Source organism: Hibiscus syriacus, unplaced genomic scaffold (assembly GCF_006381635.1).
Source record: "Hibiscus syriacus cultivar Baekdansim isolate YM2019G1 unplaced genomic scaffold, ASM638163v2 tig00001644_pilon, whole genome shotgun sequence".
Taxonomy (NCBI): domain Eukaryota; kingdom Viridiplantae; phylum Streptophyta; class Magnoliopsida; order Malvales; family Malvaceae; genus Hibiscus; species Hibiscus syriacus.
The window spans coordinates 7,283,960-7,304,151 of NW_024061878.1; the positions used below are offsets into that span (position 1 = coordinate 7,283,960).

The 20,192-nt window shown below is 31.6% G+C and overlaps 1 pseudogene; it reads left to right on the forward strand.

Moving 5' to 3' along the window:
* Positions 1-925: 925 nt before the first annotated feature.
* LOC120128707 lies at positions 926-19,674 on the forward strand (annotated as a pseudogene).
* The last annotated feature ends 518 nt before the right edge of the window (positions 19,675-20,192 follow it).

Below are 20,192 nucleotides of genomic sequence, written 5' to 3' on the forward strand. Positions count from 1 at the left end.
TTAATCAAAACAACTAGGATTGAATTACCAAATACCAGAAATTACAAGCTAAATGTGAAAACAAATAAAAAGGGAAAATAACATAGGCTGAGGACTAAAACATTACATGTTTACAGTACACAGACCAAAATACAAGCACATAAATTTAGGACTAAAACAGAATGCTCGGAAAATAAGAAGACCAAGTTACTAATAAACAGATTACATTCAAGGACCAAAACAAAACAGTTTCAAAACTGAAGGATCTCGTACCAGATTAACCCAACTATCCTAAAACGCGGCGTATCACTCCCAGACTCAATGCGCTGCCGTTTTGGAACTACACAAACGACGCCGTTTTGGCGTTTTGGATATATGGAAACAAAGGGTAAGTTTTAACCCTAATCCTCATTCTCATCCTATCTCTAAACAGCTGAAACCTCACCCCACCAACCGTTTTCTCTCAACCTCTTTCCTCTTCTTCTTCAACCCTCACCGAAGCCCCCAACCGCCGTGGCCTCCGTCGCCTAAGGGCTCCGATGAGGAGCCTAGACGTCACCTGACCCTTTGCCGACCAAAACCAAAAGGGCTAAAAACAACCCTAACCTCACTGCCACACCACACGACCACCGTGGGTTCCCCCTTTCTCGCTCGTCTGTTTACTTAAAACCCAGGCCTCCACCACTTAAACACTCCGACGAGAACCCCCATGTCCTGACTCAGAAACCCCAACTAGATCTAGCCTTTTAGAGACCTACGACCCACGAATAAACACGAAAACAAAACCCTACATACCCACCTCGAGACAGGAACCAAGAGTCACGCGAATCTTACCCTTGATGACCCAACGTGGCTCGGGCTTGGGCGATGGCGCCGTTCTGCTCTTCGACTAAGGAAGGTGAAGGGTTTTTTTTGTTTGCTTCGTCTTTTGTTGACTGATATGCTAATGGGTTTTTGGACTCTGGTTCTGGATTTCTCCTGTTTCGTGGTCCTTTTGATGGTTGGTTCTCTCCTTCGTGATGACTGGTTCCCTCGATGATCACTGGTTTGGTAATTGTGTTTTTTTGGTTTTGTGCTTTTTTTCTTCGATGATAGCTGATGGGTTGAGCGTTTTTTTTTTGCTTGGGTGATGACTGATAACTCCCAGAACCCAAAATCCTCCTTTCTGGTTTCGTTTTCACTGCTATTTCTAGTTGATTTTTTCTTTCTGTTTTTTGTGCCTTCTGTTCTGCTTCTTGTTTCGTGTGTTTGCAGGGCACTGGCGAGAGCAGATCACGGGCGGCAGCTGTGGGTAGCTGAGCCATTGCTCGGTTGGTCGTGCGCTATCTGGAAATGCGGTGGTGGCTTCACGTGAGTCTGCAGTCGGCTCGGGAATCACAGAGGGCTGGGAATTGTTGGATCGTGGAGCCAGATCTAACGGCCTTCCTGCTGCAGCGCTAGACATAGGGCAAAAAACCCTAAATCACTCACCATTCATTTGCAACCGTTAGATGAGAGCCTCAGATCGTGCGGTTCAGACAAGGTGGCGCTGTGAGCTTCTTCAGTAGAAACCCTAATGGGTTTAGTTTTGCAATTGGGCCTGTCTGGTCCAGCTTGTTTTAAGTTGATGTAGGCCTGTACCATTAATGATAATATTAGTGCATTTTAATTATTTATTTATTTAATTACTTAATACACACACATATATATATATATATTAATAATTACTTATAACAATATTAATAATAATAAATTCGAATTAACTTCGAATAAGACCCCGGACAAATCGAGTATCTACATATTGGATAAACTACAACCTCAAGTAAGGATTCTATGAAGAAAATAGAGAAAAGTGCTGAGTTGTTTGTCATTTCCGTAGAGTATTGTTGTACCTCCTCAGGATCTCTTCCACAAACAACTCCAACGATTAAAACTTTCGAAATAAGAGGTCATTGAATGATCCCCTCCGGGAACCATATTATCCAAGGTCAATTTCTCAGTATTTCATATCCTTCAACTAATTATCTTCCATTGACATGATCTATGGTAGACTCCTACGTCACCCGTCTTCGCTTAGGAATGCTTCTCTAATGAGCTTTTTCGACGAGCTTTTTCAACGCAAAAGCACCGTTTCTCCATCTTGTTTTGAGTCAATAAGCTCACTTGAAACATGAATTTTTGGTTTAAATGAGCTGTTTGGGATTGCTTCTACGTTTAAAACGGATTTTTGGTCCAAAAGCACTTCCATAAGCAATCTCACACAATCCCTAAATCTATTGTCAACCGGTTATACGGCTCTGCTTAAAATCATTGACTACAATTTTTCGTCCAAATCATAATAGATGAACCACCTATGATTATCGTAATCTAATTGTTATTATCGATAAGGGTATAATTGTATATAATTTTCCTCGGCACAAAGAGGCTAAATCTAAATCTTGCATGGGAATGCCTTAGAAAGTAGATGCTTGATGTAGGGATGGCAACGAGTCATGTTCGGTAGGGTTTTTTGTCAACCTTACTGGACCTAAAAAATATGTACCTTCCACCCGGTTCCGACTTTACCCGAATATTTTAGAGTATAAATTCAACCCGAAAAATATAAAATAAGCACTTAATTAAAAATATGTTTTAAAGAAATTACATTATATCTTTGGGTTAGGTTAGGTCAGAGTGCTTTCATCCTTCACCCGAAATTGATCTGACCTCACTCTCTTAAAATTTTTGACCATCTGAAGCCGAATTTTTTCTTAAAAAAATTCGATCCTATTGAATCTAGTTGAAATCCATCGGTTTCGAGTTAAATTACCCTCGCTAGCTTGATGTCCTCTCTCGGCTGCATAATTGGGTGAGAAGCCACCTCTCATTTATTGATATGCACACAATTTGACCTCTCATGTATTGATCTCCACACAATTTGGCCATGTCTCCCACTTGGCATAATTTAACCCTCCAATACCTATACTATTTCCACCTCATATTTATCTTCCTCACCAGCGTCTTACGTCCACTATATGAGGAGAATAATAAAAATATCACCATTTCTTTTCTTTGATTGCTTTTGTTAGAGATCCATGCAGATCTCATATCCCCTCGTGAGTTGTATGTCGGGACGAATTAATAAAATTTTAAGAGAACGAATTATAAAAATAAATTTTTAATAAAAATATAAAAATTACCTAAAACATATATAAATTTAAAAATTTTAAGGGACGATTAATTTCACATATTCTTTCTTTCTTGATTCATCCCTGATCACTAATGATTATTGTGATGAATTTAGGGTTGCATTAGGGTTGCGCACATGGTGGGGCAGGGAGGTTTTTTGACCTCTTCTATCTTGATCTGAAAATATATATCTTGATTCAAATTTTAGGTTTTTTCGTCCCTAACCTGTCCTGATTTTAGACTAAATTTCAGACCTCAACCCGATCCGAATATATTAATATTTTAAAATAATTAAAATAAATTTTTATAATAACATATTTAGAATTATTAATTATATTTTAAATGGTTAAATAATATATTTATAATAATTTTTATATTTGTAATAATTTGGGGAGAATTAAAATTAGGATGTGTTTGTTTCACTATTTAAAAAATGATTATGAGAAATGTATTTTTTATAAAAAATTTGAAGATTAGTTTTTTATGGTATTCAATCTATTAATCGATTAATTCGGATTGAATATTATAGAGGCAATGTCAATCCTCCCAACTCAATTTACTCTATACGCAAGCGTCATGATTCAAATTTCTGACCTTACGTAAAGGATCTAGTACATCATCCTACTACATCAACTAATTTTCGGTTAAAAAATAAATTAGTAAATTTTATTAAAATAATAAATATTATAATTATAATAATAAAAAAATTAATAAATATATCCTAAATATTTTAATGATTAATATTTTTTGGAAAATAATACTAGAATAATCAGGGGTGAGCGCGATTGAATTGAGTCGAGTAAAAAAATTCTAAGTTATCCGAGTTGATGAATCTTATTTTACAACTCGAAGTTGACTTGAAATTTACGAGTCGCTTCGAGTTAATAAAATTCGAGTCAAGTCATTTTTTCAAGTTTTTGTTTAAATTTAATTGTAAATATTTATAATATATAATATTTTTATTCCAATTTAAATGACTTTCTATAACCATATATACAAGACAAATATATTTCTTCATATTTTTTTCATATGATATACATATATCATATAAAATTGAAGGACTGTACTCAAACTTGAAAATAATTCCGATAATTACTAAAAATTTCGAGTTATTCAAGTTGTATTTTGAATTTCTTTAAATTTTTTCGAGTCGAGTTTATGAAATTTCAGCTCGAAATCGAGTCGAAAACATCGGTATTTCAAGTCGAGTCGAGTTTTGTTAACCCAAGAATAATATACTAATTTAAATATATAAAATAATGATATTTATTATTGGAAAATAATAATGTCATTTTTATATTCTTTAACGCTTCATCATTAAAATGAAATGTTCCTTTGTTCGCTATAATTAAATGTCAATAATGAGGTATGTATTAATGAAGGGGCATTTGCCATGTTATTTTTTGTTGTTGGGTCTAATAGCTTATTATTATTATTATTATTATTATTTGGTTAAATATCATTTCATTATTGTTTGATTGATCCTAAAAAATGTTTTAAAATTACTAGAAAAATACAGCAGAAAAGTTTGATTTATTAATTTAGATTTTTTAGTATAAAAAGTATTGTAGGAAATAAATCAATTTAAATAATATTTTTTAGTTACCCTCAAATTTTTAGGCTTCGTCGTGATTAATCCGAATTCTTAAGTCGCACACTTAATTTTGGTGAGTGAGTCTTCCAGAGATTTTCTGCATACACAAAAACTCGAACATGAGACATTACTTAAGCGATATTAAAATGCTTACCACTTGAAACCAATCCCATTAGTAATTTAAATAATATTTTGATAGTAATTTAAAAATATTTTGTAGTCTCTCTAGAGTTTTTTTTTATCATTTATGTTTCTACGACTCCATTTTCTTTTCCTTTCAAATTCGAATTTTATCTTTCTTTTTTTTCAAGCGTAGGAAATTAAAAATATTGTGTTAATTTTAAGGGTGACATTTTTTATTATGCGGAAGAAAATAAATATTCGTTTAAGATAATAATTCTATTATGATATGATTTGATATTTATTTGACAATAATATTATTCCTACAAATATTACATTATAACCACTTTAAAAATATTATTTATTTATATATTTAAAGAAAAAAATTAATGTATTATAAAAAGTAATATTATGATACTGATAAAAAATAATAATTTTAATTTTTTTTATTAATTTAGAGTGTTTATAAGTTACAAATAATAAATATGTGCTAAAGATTCTCAATCGTCTAACAAGTGACAGTTAACACCTAGATTAAATTTGAATTTATAGCACTATTTTTATAAAGATTAATAAAAAAAAACAAAATTATACCAACAGGAATTGCTTTAAGTGGTAAGTAAATTGATTCTATTTAAGTAAAGTCCCATGTTCGAGTCATTGTGTATGCAGAAAATCTTTAATATAAGACTGACCCACTAAAATTAAATATACGATTGTGATCGGTATGAATTAGTCATAACAAAATCTTAAAACCAAAAAGATAAAAAAATAAAGTTATAACGTTATATGCCAATATTATTATAATTTAAATATCTAAAAATATAATAATGTATACTTGGGGACATAAAAATCCAGTGAATCTAGCCGAAAAGAAAAGTATGAGATACAATTAATGAAAACCCCAAAATATGTGGAGAAAACAGAAGTCGTACCTTTTGCTGGTAGGAAAGCGACTTGATAACCTTTACAAAAATAATTAAATATATCTTACGTCCCTAAATGACTTGTCACGTTTTAAATTAGACTCTAGCTTTTGAACATTTTAATTTATCTTTAAACTATGATTTTTATTTGTAAATTGGTTTCTAAGTTTCTGAATATTTCAATTTTATCCTCAAACTCTGACTATTATTCTAAATTAGTCGTTGAACTTTTAAGCATTCTAGTTTATCTTTAAACTATCAATATATACTAATCATATTCACTATTAATAAAATTATTATAAAATTATTAATGTCTGATTTTAGGTTAAACTTAACAATTAATCATATTATATCAATTAGGAAAATTCTTCAACGCTCGACGAGCACCGATGAGCATCACTAACAATGAGTGTCGATACATTAATTTATAAAATGTTAAAAATTATAAAGTACTCAACGTATAATTATAATTTAGTTGAAAATCTAAATGTAATTTATTTAAAATGCAATATTAATTACCTTAATTTTTATAATCTTATTTTATTATAATTAGATCTAATAGTAACCCTAAATTAAAAAACCCTATTATATTTTAAAGCTTTGAGGTTCCCGTTGTCGTTCTCGTCATCGCCGTAACCGCTTTTGCCATCGGTATCATATCATCGTTGATTGAATCTTTATCGTTAATCCCTCCCGACGTGGACGCCATTCATCGTCGTTTGTGCAACCAACCCGTTAAGGTAAGTTTGATTAACTTTATTTTGTTTTTAATTTGGTCTTCGTCCAAGCCTTCACCGGCGGGTGGTGCCTCACTAACGGTGGTAGTGGATGTCGGTGTGAGATTGTCGCCTCTCATCATTTTCCCTAATCTTCTAATTCTTAAACCATAACGCTAACACTAATTTTCTAATTAATCCAATTGTAGAACCCTAATTCCTAAATTGATTACCATAATTCCAAATTTAAAACCCCAATTATAACTATTGAACCTTAATTCCTACGTTCAAACTGTATTTTGAAATCCAATTTCAATTTCTAATTTGAATCAACCAGGTCATACAGTACGTGAGCATCCAAATATCGATACATATAGTGTACAGGTACAATAATTGTTTATTATTATTTTTATTTCAAACATGTACTGATATGCTAATAGAGGGTATTAGTACAATATGCTTGATTTGTACAAATTTTTAATGCAATTTAATGTCATTAACCATTTTAACAATGTTGATTTTATTTATGTTTGTGAAAATATAAATTTTTTCGAGATGATTAATAATAAACATACCAAAATTCAAATTACAGAGTTGGATAATTATAATCAGGATGAAGATGGCCATTATCAGGATAAAGATGGATACAACAGTGAATCAAATTGTGAAACTTATACTGAAGAAGGACATACTAATTATCTTATTGATAATGGAAAACATATAGATGATGAAAAGACAATCGACAATTTAATTGACGAAAACATATGGGATAAGATTGGAAAGGAATTAAAAGATTATGATGAGAACGATATGAATATGTTAAGTTGAAGACTTTAGATGAGTACATTGAATTTTACCATACCTATTCAAAGGTGAAAAGTTTTAGAGTTCGAGTCAACGAGATAGTTAAAAGTCGAAATGGTGGAGTATTTATTAGATTCAAATTGGATAAACGGTATAAATATTGGAAAGTTGCTAAATTTCACATAGACATAACCATGAAATGGTTCAACCAACACATGTTGTTTACATCAAGTATGTAATTCATCTAAAAGTAAATGTTACATACTAGCTTATATATATAATATTATTTAATGACTTATGTTGTAGGTCCTTCCGAAAAATTAGTAGGTTAGATTGAATTAAGATTAAGAGCATACACAACTTTGAAATTGATCAAAGTAAGATGATGTGAAATTTCGTGAATGAGGCTAGTTTAATTGAGAATGTTGGATTTCTACCAATGATTTGTACAACTATCTATATAGAATCAAACGAGAAGAAGTGCAAGATGATGATGTTGAGATGGTAATGGCCAATTTATATGGAAAATAATAATTTGATCCTTTCTTTTTATGAGGCATACGAGGGATGAATTCGTAAACTTAAAGAAGTTATTATGGGTAGATGGTATATCACACAGACTATAAAGAATTCATAAATGTTCTTGCATTTGATATGACTTGCAAGGGTAATGCATACAACAATTCGTTCATTGTTTTGGTTGGTGTTAATCATCATCGAAACACAGTGCCATTTGGATGTGAATGAGAAAGAGAATACCTATGTGTGGGTGTTACAATAATTAATTGAAGTGGTAGATGGCCACATACCTCTTACTGTTATTACTGATAGAGATAAGACCATGACAATGTCATTTCTAAAGTACTACCCAGGGTAAAAATAGATTGTGTTTATGTATTTCATGAGGAACGTGCAGTCTTATGCTGATCACACTTTCTCGATGGGTTTTTGAGATGCGCTGACAAGTGTAGAACTAAATCAGATTTGAAAGGGTTTGGAAAGAATTAGTAGATAAACATAAAGTTGAAGGAATGGGATGGGTTCAAGAATTGTATGAAAATAAAGAGAAAAGGACAGAAGCATTTTTCCAAGGATATTTATGCATGTACATTATATACACTTGATTTGTATTGAATATTATATTTATTGCATTTAATAAATATATATTTTGGTTTGCAGCAATGAGGACTACTCAACTGTGCGAGTTAATGAATAGAACATTTAAAACTTGGTTGGATGGAAAGGTAATGTTGTATCGATTTGTTGAGAATTATTATAAACAACTACAATATCTAAGATGGGAGGAAAGTCATCAAGACTACAAAACAAATGATGAACAACTGTATTGTGATGGTGTATTGACAAGTTTAAAACATAATGCAACCCAAGTATATACAAGAAATGTTTTGCTGCACTGTGCAATGAAATGTCATATGAGGGTTATTATTTGATTAAAAAATGAAGTACATAATGAGTGCATGGTTATTAGTTAGAGCATGTGAAAAGGAAAAGTTACTTGTATTAAAGATACCATATATGATACCATGTACTGTAACTGTATGAAGTTGGAGTCTGTTGGTTTTCCATGTCGTCATATATTTGTCGTGTTAAAATATGAAAAGGCAAAGAGATACCTCAAGGATATATAATGAAACGATGGACTATTTATGTGAAGAAAGATGTTGGATTACAAAATAAGAATGCAGATATTGAAGATAAAAATCCAACAGCAGCTCGAGCTAGGTATTCCACTCTAGCCTTTTATTGTATGACTATATGTCAACGTGCATAGAAAACATTCAAAACTTTCAATAAGGTTGAAGATCAATTTGAAAAATTTAGTCTCAAATTGCAAACGATGAATGTGGGATGTAAAAAGAGAATCGATAAAAACGGAGAGTCTTTTGGAATTGGCGATCCAAAGTTTTTTAAACAGAAAGAGGAAATCCAATAAAAAAAGCTACAAGCTTCATCGTCAAACCAAACGCATGCTTCATATGATGAAAATGTCAAATTTTACTTGCATAAAACCTCTTAACCTTCTCCGAACAAGCCTTCTGGTCAGGATACGAGGCATATTGATGCACTTAAAATATAAAAATTAGTTGGATACATGCCCGACACATATAAAAAAGATGACATATCTAAGGTTATTAAATACGAAATATAACAGTGATTACTCTTTGTTATTATGTATGTTGATAATATTTTTTTTCGCATGATGTATATAATAATAAATTGAAAAATATGGAAAAAAGATGCAACTATTTTGGATTGGTAACCAAATAAGGATTGGTAGTGTGCGAACTCATCCAAATATTTGAGGTAATTAAATATGAAATATATTGTTATGTATATTGATAATAGTTAAGAATTAGTTTTAGTAGTGATTCATTGACTTAAAAAAATGAGCTAGTTTTTTGTTGTTGCGATTACTAAATGTTATTTTCTACAATTTTTTACTTTCATGATAAATATGACTAGGTCCTCGATAATATATCAAAATTCGAATCAACTATCGTATGACAGTTGATGTTGTCCTTTTATGTGTCCATAGGGAGATTTAGTTTAGTTATATTATTCTAGATATACATGCAGGACATACTAGTTATATGCAAGAAATTATGTTAAGTTTTAATCTTTCAGATTGTATGAAATTGGTTTTCTAGTTACTTAACTTTTATTTTTTTGCAATTACAATGACCATTTTTTGGAAAAACAGTACGAGCATGGCAACATCCAAATTATATTCTTGGTCATGTAAAGAATGTTAGATGTATCATTCCAAATAGCAATATTCGTACAAATTCTACGTTCTTCACGCGTTAAAAACTCCAAATATTGCTTATACGCATCACTTTTCATACCAGTTTCTTTGAATTTTTCTGATAACAAATCACCTACCTCATATTTATACTGCATGAAAAACATAACTCTTAAAATATTTTATTGTATTAAAATAATATCAAACTTTAACATGAAATATAACCAATAAAGAATGAGTTATACATACTTTGTTATTCACTTTAGATTTTCTAGATCCTTTTTTCAATGTCTTGTCTTTCGACTTCGGATAATCAGTGAAATCTAAACTTGCGGTAGAACATCTCACATTTGTTTTTTGTTGAGACCCTTTAATCTTCGACAAAGCCTTAGGATTTTCAAACATTTTAGGCCCAATTTTTTTAACCATTGGAGTTTCTTTCAAAGTAACTAATTGACAAGGAAATCAACGAGGACTAAATTGAAAGTTAAAACCTCGATTGGAATTTTTGGGAAACCAACATTATCAGTCTTGATATTGTATTCAGAATTAACTTTAAGTTTTCTTTTGCCACTACATTCTAATGAGAGAGAAGGATAATCACAATCACAATTAATAAATGGAGACGAACTCGATTTTTTAATACCACTACGAACTCGATTTTTTAATACCACTCTCAGTTTCTTCATTCAATGATGCGACACTTAATCCTTCTTCCATGTGTGATTTATTTTCTAAATTATAATCTTTTAATGGAATGCTATGTAAATTAGTCTCTTCTGATATATTATTTAAAGCATCATTCCTTAATGATCGTGTAACACTCTTAACCCGTATATATCTTGATATACGAGTCAAAGATGTCACATCAACTCATAAAACATTTATTGAATTGAAATTTGCCTAAAAATTTGTTTCATTTTAAAATGTTTCTATTTTAACTTTAAAAACTATTTTATGAATATCTCAACTTATAAATAAATTCTGTCGTAGAAAAATAACTCCATTTGTTAACAAGTGGTTTTACCGTTTAATGTCTTTTTGTGAAATCTTTTTAAAACATAATAATATAATATGTTATTTTCATGCATAAATACTAGTAAAGTAAATTAAGTAAAATAAACTAAAGTAGTTCTAGTTTACTACATACTATTTAAATAAATACGATAAATAGAACTACTGACATAATTATACATGCCACTAAAAGTCAAAAGTAACATCATAGATGTCTTACTGATGTTGATGACATGTATGTCTTTCCAAAAAGATGCTCTAGTGGCTCTTTACTGCTCGTACTTATTTTTACTAGAACCCACGCATAAAAATCAACACGCACTAAGTATAACTTAGTTAGGCAGTAGTAATCTAAAGTGAGAAAAATATGAAATATCATAAATATAAATAAAATAATTTAATTAAAAATTAAAATTTCTTTTAAGTCATGAACTCGTGAAAATTATGATAATCAATATCTGATAAAATAAGCGTATCATGCTTTCTGTCAACTGAAAATCATTCAAACTCTCATCTTCATTTTTATAGCCCAATGCATATTTATGAGAACATAAGAGACGTAATGTGCTCACTATGCACAACACAGTGCAAATCATAACTGATACTGAGATATGACGCACTTCAGTGCAATCATAACCTGAACACCACAGTGCTGAACATTGGTACACGAATACCAAAGTTGATCTGATAACTGACAACATTGGTACTCGAATGTTCCAAAGCTGATAATTGAAAAGTACTCAACTAATGGCATGCCAAGTGTACTAATAATTCTCAATATACATACAATGAGCTCATGTATCATAAATAAATATATCATCAAAATATCATGCTTAGGCAGTTCATACCCTAAATCATTCATAAAACGGATATAAAATATTATAAAAATATCTTTATAAACTTTATAAATCTTGCTATAAATTGGAATGAGGTTGACTTATCGCAGTAGTCATTGATCAAAATAATTAAATAATAACTGCACTCACCTTTGCCTCACTATAATACCCTTTAAACGATATTCCTAATCACATGCTTTTCATTTCGAATCATTCAGATTGTTAGATTTATCGTGGTCTGACAATACCAAATAATACACAAAGTTTTCAAACTATATATTAGTATCGTACTAACATAAACTGATTTTAACATTCGAAAATTTATAAAATAAAATCGGATTAAAACGATATCAAACTAAATCATATTTCCACTATAATTTCTAACTTCTCAAAATACTCATACAAATCCATGAAATTTATTTTCATCCCCACTCTTCGTCTTTTGCTAATTTACACAAATAAGCACAAATTATAAATTCTTTTTAGAATTCACCTCAACCTTTCCATTTAGTTCATAATGATCCTTACCATTAAGATCATTGCACGTTAATTACTAAAATTCTAACCCTTTAATAAAATACTCAAATCAATACCTCAACATTCCAACATTTATAATTTCAACTCAAACTTTCCTAACTTTCTATTTTCAACCACCTAACTTTATAAATTTGCAATTCAACTCAACTCAATATTAATTCAAATTCAGCTACTAATAAATTTTCCAGCATTAAATAATTTACCTAAATAATACATCACATTTAATAACTTGCGTACAAGTCCCCAAGGTTTGGGACCTTTCGAATTCCACCTCAAAATTTACCAAATTTGCAATTTGGTTCCCTAACACTTTCCAACTAAATTTCCAGCAATACAAATATCAATAATCAACATGGAATCCTTCAAATATTTCAATGTTACAATAATATCCCACAAATTCAAAACTTGTAAACTAGCCCTTTTGCACTTTTAAGGTTCCAAATTGATCCAAATCAATCTCCAAATAACATAGAATACTTCTAATATCATTTGTAATCCATAGGAAAATTTTCAACATTTTCCCCAATTTTCTTCCCTATGGCGAATAATTCAAGTCACTTAGGGGAACTTTTTGTTCAATTTCAAGCTTCAACCTCCTATGATTAAATTCATTCATTTCAAACATCACATCAAATTGAAAAAATCTCATCATTCTCAAAACCCTAACATGGCCAAATCTTATATACACATACAATTAATTCTAATATTGTATATGCTTTAGAAATAATCACTAACATTAAAAACATAAAAATCCTTCAACAACTCTTGAAAATCACTAACTTTTTAAAACCCTAATCATCAAATCTCATCACAATCATCTTCATCATGAAATTATGGTACCAAATGATAGATAATTTCATGTAGATTAATTATTTATCTAATAACTAAACTCAAAAATCAAATAATTTTTTTACCTTGAATAACTTGAAGTTTCGGTCCTTGGAGAGAATAAATCTGAAAATGCTCAACTTTCTTGATTCTAATGATAATTAGCCTTAACACATTGCTAAATACTAATATAATGAATTTTTTATTCAATTATTAAGAAATTCCATTTTTGCCATTAATGAAGCTTACAAATTACCAATTTCTATTGTCATATTCTCCATTAAAATATTCTTTGGTCAAAGATGAATCAACTTGGGTTTGAATTTTTACTTTGGCCATTAATTTTTGAAAATTACATTTTAGTCACTAAAATTCCATTGTTTCGGTCAAATCTGAAAAATTGCATTGTTATGAGCCAAATTTATCTGATCTAAAATATAAAAATAATATTTCCAACCATTTTATAACATCCTGAAAATTTTCGTAAAATTCTGGTTCGATCCGAATATCTGATTTCAATACCAAAATTTATCGCTTTATAACTTTTAACACAAATCCCGTACCAAAAATATGATTCCCACTAAAATCTCTATTTCAATCCAAATTTTTCATTTACATGCTAAAATATATAACTTCTAAAAATTACAATTTCAGTTCCTAAATTTTCAAAGTTTATACTTTAGCTACTAAACTTTTAAAACTTATATTTTAGTCACTAGATAAAATTTGGGGTATTACAGGTCGACTATATACCTTCTCATTTACTAAATCACCATCTTGTATTGAATTTTAACATTATTCGGTGTTAATATGCTCACTAATTTTTCAAATTGACCTTTTAGTTTTCGAATTGACCATTCATTATAGCAAATTATTTTTCAATATTTTGCACCAAACGAATGAGTGTTTCGAACTTATGATCACTCTGATAAGAAGTTCTTATCTTTTCCTAATGTACAACTTCATTTTTCCCTATATGTATATAAAAAAATCTTAAATAATACACCGAAAAAAATTCATCGTTATTACTAAAATTTTAGTTATTAATGAATGTAACTCATTGTTTGTCTTCTCCGAATTCATGTCGATATGACTTATACTCCATCTTTAACTTGTTTTGAAGGCGTTAAGTTTAGATCCATCATCTACGTTAAAAAGATTAAATATAAGTCTGCATACTTAACAAAATATTGTACAAATCAAGCATATCGTACCGATGACCTCTAGCAATATATCGGTACACGTATTTGAAATAAAACAGTGTACTATATGTTATCAGTACATTATCTATACCAATACTGGGATAATCGCGTACCAATACACATGAGCCAAGGTATTGGTATGAGCTGCTTGATTCAAATTGGGAAATCATAATTGGATTTCAAGAATACAATTTGAACGTAGGAATTAAGGTTCAATAGTTCTAATAGGGGTTCTAAATTGAGAATTATGGTAATCAATTTGGGCATTAAGGTTTTATAATTGGATTAATTAGAAAATTAGGGTTAGGGTTATAGTTAGGTTTAGGAATTAAGGATTAGGGAAAGATGATGAGAGGCGGTAGTCCTATATTGGCATCCACGACCATTGTCGATGAAGATGCCGACAGCTGGTGATGCACCACCCGCCGATGATGGCTCAGATAGAAGACCAAGTTCGAAACAAAACAAATTAATCAAGCTTACCTTAACGGGTTGCTTGCAGAACGAACGCGTGAATGACATCCACGCGAGAGGATGAACGATAAAGATTCAATCGATGACGACAAATGATATTGACTGCTACGACGACATCAACGATGGGAACTTCAAAGCTTTAAATAAATTAGGTTTTTTTTAATTTAGGGGTTACTATTTGGTATAATTATAATAAAAAACAATATTATAAAACTAATGTAATTAATATTATATTTTAAATAAAATTACTTTTAGATTTTCAACTAAATTATAATTGTACGTTGAGTACTTTATAATTTTAACATTTTATAAATTAATTTATCGATGCTCATCATTAGTAGTGCTTATCGGTTTCTCGTCAAACGTGAGATAATCATCCATATCAATTAACATATATAATTGAAAAATAAAGTGTAACTAACTTTTTTAAATACGTGTAAATAGTAAGTAAAACCTATACATTTGACAATGAACTTATAAACCCTTAAAAATAATTGAATAATATGATTAATTGTTCAGTATAACCTAAAATGGGGACACAATCAAATAAACTAAAATTTAAAGGACTAGATACATGTTTTTCCCTATATTTTTTAATAATAAAAATAAGAGGGAAGTGCCCTCTAATCTTACAATAGCTCTGTCCCCAAGTAATATGTAATAATGATATGACATAATGATAATTAATTTTGAGTTTTAAAAAAATAATGACTTTATCTCGAAAGTAGAAAGAATTATAAAGAATTTGAGAGGACACAAAATCTTTTAATTTCATTCTATATAATGATTTTGGAGGATGTTATACAACATTAATTATCGTTTATATTCATCAATTATTACATAACATTCAAAGCTTTTACAAGACAATATTATTTTAACGATTTATTAACAAAAAACGTGATTAACACTACTAGTTTAGGATAAATTGAAATGTTCAAAAGTTAAGGATTATAAAAAAATGAGAGACATATTATGGGTATTAAATTGGAAACTTTAAAGTCTAAGGATCAATTTAGAAGTAGCCGTAGTTTAATAAGGAATTGAAACATTCAAAAGTTTAAAGAATAATATAAAATAAAGAGCATAATTTGAGGATGTGTGATGGAATTAATACTTAGAAAAAAGGGTAAATTATATGTTTAGTCCTAAACCATCAATTTTGATCTATTTGGTACATAAACTTTTATTGTTTTCAAAATAATACCTAAATTTTAGTTTTTGTTTCATTTTAGTATTATTGTTCAAAATTTAACGTTAAATTTTGAAAATATTGAGAATTTAGATGCTAAACGGACCAATAATGATAGTTTAGATACTAAACACATTACTTTTAAGGCGAAATACTAAAATGAAACAAAAACTAAACGTTGATGTGATTTTGAAAAAATTAAAAGTTTAAGTACTAAAACGGATAAAACTGAAATTTAGGTATTAAATACGTAGTTTACCTAAAAGAAAGTGAAAAATGACAATGACTTGATAAGCATCCAATCCTATAACTCATCCAGGACCTCTAATTAGCCCATCCACCGGATGGACGCCACGTAGCAACGGCAAACTTTTCAAACGTTTTCTTTTTGATTTGTTTCTGTTTTCTACTGATGGTGATTGCCTAATGTTTCTCACGCGCCAATCGCGACAAAGTTTCGCGTGTGACACGTGACGCAGCCGTCACCTGTCCTGTAACGCTAATTATTTATATTATCTTTTTTTTGCGTTTCCCTGCGTTGTCTACAGAAAATACGCAATAATAAATACCCCAGATATTCGACTGGAAGAGAGGAATAGTAGTGGTGGTGTATCTTTGTCCCAAAGAGGGGAAGAAGAAGTTTATCAGAACTGGCAACAACAACTCGACGGACAGTTAGACATTCTAACCCTCTTTCTTCTTCTTCTTCTTCTTCTTCTTCTTGAAATGGATGTGTGTGTAATTGTTATAATGACTTGATTTCTTGTTTTTAGATGGATTATGAAAACGGCTGGTTTATATACTTGGATGAAGCCCTCGAAACTGTGGGGTTTGGGGAGATTCCAAGTGTTTGTGCTTGGATACGCTGGGCTAGGATGGCTTGCTGAAGCTATGGAGATCATGATTCTCTTCATCGGACAAGCCGTTAAGTCGAGTGGCAGCTTCCTCCTCTCAGGAGAGCCTGTTGAGCACCATCGTCTTTGCTGGGATGCTCATCGGAGCTTATACTTGGGGCATTTTGTCCGATAATTACGGTAGGAGGTATGCTCATCACTCCCCTTTCTTTCTTATTAGTCTCTTGTTGAGATTTAAATTGCGGTTGCGGCTGAGTTTTTATTTGAATTGGACTATCATGATTGGACATAAGATGCGTTCATTACGGACTATATCACTGTATAACGGTCGCTAATTCAATGGCAGACTTAAAGCCCTGGTCGCTGATTATCATAAAATTTAGATATTTTCTTGAATTTTGTTTTGATAATCTGTTTTCCTACTTCCTGATTGACTCTTTGGCTTTTGATTTGGGGTTCAATATGCTTTAACTGTTGTTTTGATTTTGTTTTACCAGGAAAGGTTTTCTTGTTATATCCATAGTAACATTTGGAGCTGGATTCTTGAGCACCTTCTCTCCAAACTATTATCACTTGTTGTTCTCCGGGGTTTGGTTGGTTTTGGCCTTGGTGGTTCGTCTGTGTTCTTATCCTGGTTCCTAGAGTTTGTTCCCGCTTCCATAGAGGCATGTGGATGGTTGTGTTTCGACTTTCTGGACATTTGGGTCCATCTTTGAGGCTCTCTCGCGTGGGTATGTATATTTCCTATACCCCCATTTAAGGACAGCCTTACCTTCCCTGTTTCCATCTACTTAAAGATTTGGATCCATTTTAATTTTATAAAAGGGACATGACATTAAAGGGACAGACATGATTTCATGATAAGGGTGTGAAACCTACAAAGAAAATACCTAAACTATGTAGGAATTTGAAATTTTCAGGGGTTCGACCGCACCCCCACGGTCCATCCCCGCATGACAATATGGCCTAGAGATGTTAACTAGATGAATTTGTTATCAAGAAAGAGGATGTCCAAGGAAAATGAGTTCATCTCTGTGCAAGAGAGCTCTTAAAATGGATTCTCTTGTCATCATGAAAATAAGTTAAAGTCATTAAAAGGGTTTTGTCTTGGCAAAGATTACATTCTTTAGTCTTTACCTTGTCATCTCTCTAGATTTGCAGACAAAGGCTTCTTACTGAAAGTAAGAGGCACCATCACTATGGTTAATTTGGTAAATTTCTCTCTCTTTGTAACTTGGTGCACTACTTTTTATGTTCTATCAGCTATCAACATAGAAACATATCTGAGAATCGGAAATTTCTTGGATATTGGGGACTTAATTGTTGTTAATGCTGGCTAGCCACTCAAAATTTAAGTTGGAACATGAAACTTATCTGAGAATTGAAGATTTTCTTGAATATTGAATTTAAGTGTAGCTGGCTAGCTGCTCAAACTTCACCTTTAAGTTTGAGTTCAAGTTCCAAGCTATGGACATTCGAAAACATGTGGATTTGTTTCATGCAACGAGAAGAAATATTATTCTGAGTGTCGGAATGACTTAATGTCCTTTCTATTGCAGATTGCCATGCCTAGATTAGGCTGGAGGTGGGTACTTGCGTTTTCATCTGTGCCATCTTTTGCTCTGCTTCTTTTGTTCAGTGTTGCACCCGAGTCTCCGAGATACCTATGCTTGAAAGGTAGAACAAGTGATGCACTTCAAATTATGGAGAAGGTAGCTTCAGCGAACCAAACAAAGCTTCCTCCCGGTGCCCTAATTTCCGGTAGATCAGGAGACAAGGATGAAGCGTCTGCTCCGTCCCCATCAGAACGAGATGAGTCCATTACTTCCCTCACTGGATGAAAAAAGCAAGAATCAATCAGGCTTCTCATCGTTTTTTATGCTCTTCTCATCGAAATTAATTAAAACAACGATGCTCCTCTGGATATTATTCTTTGGAGACTCGTTTTCGTATTACGGCATCACTCCTACTTCAAAGCTAAGTAGCAATCAAAGTGGATGTTTCCAATCTCTTCATAGCACTAGAAATCCAGGGTGCTGACCTTACTCAAATGCATTCATCACTAGTATGGAGGTATTACGTCTCATCCTCATTTGCTTCTTTACGCTCTCTTTCTCGAAATAAAATCTGACCTTGTCCATGTCACAGAGCTTCCCGGGCTTTTCTTGTCGGCAATATTGGTCGATAGGGTTGGCCGCAAACAGTCCATGGCGATTATGTTTGGCTTAGCGTTCATATTCCTTCTCCCACTTCTAGCCCATCAGCCTTCTGTTTTAACTACCTTCTTATTATTCGGAGCTCGCATGAACGCAATGGGAACCTTCACAGTTGCCTCTATATATTCCCCGAGGTAAGCCATTTCGGTGACCGAATTGCCGATTTCTTTTGTCACATAATAAGCTGTTTTTTTTTTCTTTTTCGTGTAGCTATATCCGACTCGGTGCGTACAACGGGGGCTGGAGTTGCGAGTGCGTAGGAAGAATCGTGGTATGGTATGCCCTCTTGTTGCGGTCGGATTGGTGAATGCGTGCCATCAAACTGCTGTAGCTCTGTTTTGGTCGCTATAGTTGTTTCGATAATCTGTATCAGTTCTTCCCCTACGATACCAAGGGAAGGGAACTCAGTGATACTAGCTGATGATGGCAGCAAGACAAACACATTGCTGTCCATAATTTGTGTTTTAAGGGAAATAATTTGTTGTTGTTGATGTTGTTTTCTAGCCTCTACCTGTATGATATTTGAAGCGTGGGGTGGAGATGTAATATACAGACTTAAATACTAGTTTGAGAAAATGTTATGATTGAGCTCTTCCTTGTGGTGCACGTTTCTTCTATTACATGATTCCTAGTTTGTTGTGCACGTTTTTTCTTACATAAATTTAATGGAGGTTTGGTAGATGATAACCAAAGGAGTGAAGAAAATATTTTTTATTAAATTAAAGTGGTTATAAAATATATTTTTTAAATATTTTTAAATATTTAATAATGAAGACTCGTTCACCTTAATGTAGTTAGTACTTGAACTTGTGATTTTTAAAATAATTATAATTTTTAATGACTGAAATAGATTGATTATCAATCATTTAACAATGTCATTTATTTTACTGTAATCACTGGTATTTAAATCTGTAATTTTAGAAATAAAAATTTTTTTTAATATTGGAATAAATTGACTCGTGTAAAAATGAAGAAAATATTTAAGTTAGCAA